The sequence below is a fragment of the Dendrobium catenatum genome, unplaced genomic scaffold (assembly GCF_001605985.2).
Source record: "Dendrobium catenatum unplaced genomic scaffold, ASM160598v2 original_scaffold_274944, whole genome shotgun sequence".
NCBI lineage: Eukaryota > Viridiplantae > Streptophyta > Magnoliopsida > Asparagales > Orchidaceae > Dendrobium > Dendrobium catenatum.
The window spans coordinates 1-5,059 of NW_021593339.1; the positions used below are offsets into that span (position 1 = coordinate 1).

The 5,059-nt window shown below is 30.7% G+C and overlaps 1 long non-coding RNA gene across 1 annotated transcript; it reads right to left on the reverse strand.

The window, feature by feature from the left end:
• Window positions 1-1,365: 1,365 nt before the first annotated feature.
• Window positions 1,366-4,567, reverse strand: LOC110098465. The gene is made up of 3 exons (XR_003699945.1): window positions 3,933-4,567; window positions 1,849-1,921; window positions 1,366-1,761 (listed from the first exon to the last, which is right to left on the reverse strand). It is a non-coding gene; the product is annotated as an uncharacterized LOC110098465 (long non-coding RNA).
• Window positions 4,568-5,059: the final 492 nt, after the last annotated feature.

Consider the following 5,059-nt stretch of genomic DNA (forward strand, 5'->3'; position numbering starts at 1 on the left):
ATGGTTGAAGATTATTAAAAGAAGCAACATCCCAATGAAAATTATCAAAAATTGCTAAGGAGACATAATAATCAGCCACCTAATTTCATTGATAAGAGATACATAAATAAATAACTTTGTGAAAATCACAAAGAAATGATCAATCCAAATTCAAATTATGTACATCCATATCTTTGGCCTTCTTTAATGACTTATGAAAAAAAGTCATAGCATTTAAAATTTTCACATTCAATTATGATACTTTTTATATCAAACATCAATTCAGGTAAAAATTTTGTAATGCTACTAAGAGCAATCACTTCCAATTGAGTAATATCCCAATGGCACATTTCTTTACCAAAAGCACCTAAAAACTTGCCTTTATGATCCCTTATAACTCCAATCCCTACAAGACTTTATATTACAAGAAAATAGATAATTAGCTACCAACAAAATTGGTCGCTAAAAATGATAATTTGGACGCTAAAGCAAATAGCGACCAAAAATTTTTGGGTCGCTGATTTGTCGCAGTAGCCTCGTCGCTGAGGCTTTTAGCGACCAAAAAAATTTTTTTGTTGCTAAATTAGCAACCACTAATTAGTATTGGTCACTAAAATTGGACATATTAGCGACCATGTTTTTGGATGCTAATGAATATTTATTTGGATGCTATTTAATAATTTTAATAATTAAATTTATTTATTACATTTTCCTGTAGCGACCAAAATAAAAATTTGTCGCAAAATGTTCAACCAAATAAATCACGTGCCCCTTAATTTCATTAAGTTTTGATATATATTTATGAATATAAAATCTATGATATTTAGTACAAAAAATTGTTATCCAATTATTATGCATTGACTATAGCAATTAAGATCAATCCATCACTCCTTTATATTGCAATTAGTTAGATAAATTTTATAATAGAGAAATAACACATTTTATTAACTTCTGGTCACAATAATAAAAAGCATAGAATCCAAAAAATTATATTAATTCATCAGTATCATTATTAAGAATTTGCATATGATTTAACAAATACATCCATCAATTAACATAAAAAAATGCGATCTCAGAAATCATTAATCATAAAATCTTAATGTTTACAAAATGATAACATCTAGTTAACATAAAAAATTTTCATTTACTTTTATGTAAATAAATGTAAAATTACAAAATCAACTCTATCCAAGGTAAGCGACAACATCAATTTATAACCATGCTAACACCAATAAATATATAGTACTGCTGCAGTGTGGGATCCAGTTCCATAACCATCAATGCACATTTCAGATGCAAAGAATTTCAACTAGGAGTACAAGTAGGCAACCCCTACACAAATGTACCTGAGGAAAGTATAAACTGGGTATCCCCTAGAAAGGCCGACTGAATCATAAGAACGGGTTTCTGATGGATACCATAACTCTTTAATAAATTGCCATTGCTAGTATCAAAAATTTTTACTTCACCAGAGTAGCTTCCAGTGACAATGCGATCAGAATTACCCAAGAAAGTAAGGCAAGTCAAAAGGGACACATCATATCGACACGTCCGACAAAGCCTAAACCTACTATACAAAAACTGACGATCTCGACGGCCAGCATGGATACCCCTATACTGCTTACCAAACTCATGAGTACTAGCCCGTGCCACAATATTTGCTGGTGCATTGAGGCTACGGCGGGGTTCTGGGCAAACATGTGGGTGCAGGAGAGAAAGTGGTCGTAGAGTTGTTATTAGAGCAGGGCACTACCGATGTTGATGCTTCAAATACTGCAATCCCTACATTAAAATTTTATAAACAAGATTATCAGAATATTTCAACAATTCTGAGATTATTCAAGGTAAAAATGATGGGAACTTGCATACCGCTTGGCAGCATGTCTTCCTCAAAGCAAAGTTCATAAAATTCTGATAGATGTTCTACTGATTGATAGCCTCCCTACAAAATTTTAAGTAAATTATTTAAAAAAAAAATGTTATATCATTCTAAGAATATGAAGAGTAAAAACTCAAGGAAACAAAAATAATAATAATACTACTACAAGTCACATCAAAGGTATGCAGGCTTTATTTTGATTTTTTTTGTTCTCTTGTTGGACACATTTAACAAAGCCTGTGCATTTGGAAGAGAAAAACACACTAGCCTATCTATATAATCGAAAATATCAAATAAGTTTCTACTAAAAGGAATGCTATCCACAAGGTCTTCATTTTCTTGGAACAGCTCACTTGAAGGATTCAACAAACTTAGCTCTGATTCTTCATTTAACATAAAAAATGCGATAGCAAACAAATAAGAAATATTTAAGTTTCCTACTTAAATAATGACGTAGCAATTTCTAAGAAATATAAAGTTTCCACTGTATCATGAAAACAAGTATACTTTCATCAAACACCCATAAAGATGCTTAATTTAGGTGATGGAATTTACATGCTATTTCATACCTTCAGTTGCAGGCTTGCAGCAGTGAATTGGGCTTCAGTTGAAGACAAAACTACTACAGGTTGTGGAGAAGACTTCCAATAAACTATCTTAGACCATCAATACTTTTTGTTCTTTAACATCTACATTCTAGTTAAAAATAAGCTAAGATAAAATAACTGTAAAATCCAACCTCAAACACCATATTACTTTCAAACATTGAATTAAAACAACAGAAACTTCTGCGCAAACAAAAGAAACTTATCAAAAAAAAATAACTCAATTATAAAAAATCCTACAACAAATTCATGATAAAAGTTTGATATCACAAACCAAAAAAAAAAAAAATATTTTCATCTAACTCAATTATAAAAAATCCTACAACAAATTCATGATAAAAGTTTGATATCACAAACCAAATATTTGAGGCTGATAGATTGCAGTTTGGCGTTTTAGAAGTTAAAGCAGAAAGAAGTATTACAAATGGTTTCTAAATCTGAAGTAAAAGCAAAAACAAGAAGTATAAATAGTTTCAAAATCTGAAATTAGATCTGCTCAAACAGCTCAAATAATCAATATTAATAATTCATTAGTTGAGATCCTATAACTTATATAAAACGATTCCAGGATTACTAGCATCCAAGAGAACCGGGAATGTTACATTTAATGCTCTATAAAACGATGCAGAACAAAAATCATAATACTAAGGAGGAGTAAACCTACAAAATTGAGCACCGAAAATCTAATCATTTTAAAATGCTGGCCCCATGTCATCCTCCATGTCAAAACCTGAATAGTTCCAATTTCATCATAAGATAATTACAGATTTATAATGTTGAGATTTCAAATAACTTTGAATCAAACACATGAGTCAATGATGACATCCTGATGTGCATATATAAGTGCATGCTTATAAGGTGAACTAAGAATAAAATTTACAAAACAAACTTAAACATAACAAACCTATATATTGCACCCATTTATCTTCAAATTGAAACAAATCACTAAGCCTGAGTCATACCGAGATAGCATATAACCAAGTCCAAATTAAGATCAAACAGATTGGCTTAAAACTAACTTTAAAAATGAAAGTCAGATCAGCCAAAAATCAGTTCAGTTACAGCCGTATACTGCAACCAAACCTCTGTGCATATCAGAAAAAAAAATTGGAATTATTAAAACATAAGAAACAATTGTGCAAGACCAATACAATTTAAGTTTAAATTAATCCATCATAGATGTTTGAAACTAGCAGTAAATATTGAAACTAGCAGTTCAAACTTGCAAGGTACATAACTAGACAACAAAATTCTGCAAAGATCAATTAAAAGATACTTAACAGAATGTAGTATGATATCATAGAAATAAATCAGACTCTAATCATCACTTTCTACTATTTATAGCATCATGATACCTCTGAAAGTGACTTGCAACGATAGTCTATAGTTAGCTATAGGACCAGCTTAATAAACTCACAATTACAGAAAAGAAAAGGTGAAATAAGAAAATAGAGCAAAAGTTTGTGCACCTTAGTAGTATGACCTAGAGCCACTACCACGCAAATAACCAGCGCCACCCAAGCTATGACCAAAGTTCACATAGTAAGAGCTTCCTCCAACCTAAAATCAAGGCAAGAATAGGTAGGTAAAGTTCTGCAAAGATCTAAATTCACAGTATGAATATAAAAAATCAATGCTGTAATGAATATGATAAAATCTCTATCACACAAACAAAACCATCACAAATTTGTTTAGATGATGGAACAAAGATAGAGATCACCAAATTAGTTTGTGATTCTTTATTTACATAAAGCTTATGGAATTTAGTACCATTTCACTTAGCACTGCTAACCAAAAGTACTTGATCCCAATTCACGTAGTTCTTCAAGGTCTGCATTCTTTATAATATGCATCAGCATCATAAATCAGTCTTAATAAGAATGCATCGAGTAGCAGATAAAAACCAATGAGAGCAAGCTCAAATAAGAATTTGATAAATCAATATTTTATTTTTTCAAATCAACATTTTTATTTCATAAATCTACAATTATATAATCTTTCCACAGTCTAAAATATACAACTTAAATCTTCATATGTATATGATCAATCAATTACAATAAATATCTTTACAACACATTATAATAAAATCCAAAAAAAAAAAAAAAAAAAAAAAAAAAAAAAAGATAAGATACATTATAAGAAGAAACTTCCATCAAAGTGAATTAAACAATTTTCCTAGCAGACATGCCGTACATCTCTTTAAGAGCTACTTGAGAACTCTATTAGGTGCACTGCTTGCATCTCCAAAACATCTGCCTCTCTATAATGTGATAAAATATAAAATATTTATGAGTTAAGAACAAGCTCACGAAACATAAAAAGTGATGAAAAATAATACTCAAATAATAAAACTATGTAGCAATATAATGAAGCTCGCCAAAGAAGAGGACAATGGTCCTTATCTTGAAAATTCATGCCATGAAAGGAGGCTAATATGTTCTATTATACTGTAAAGGATAGTGGTTCTTCTCTTGAACACCAGCTTGCTGAAATTCACTCGGTCGCCATCCAAGGCCTTCATATCAAAACCATCCTAGCTTCATATTCTTTATAGATAACTAAACCAAAATAGAAGAGAACAGACTCCTTATCTTAG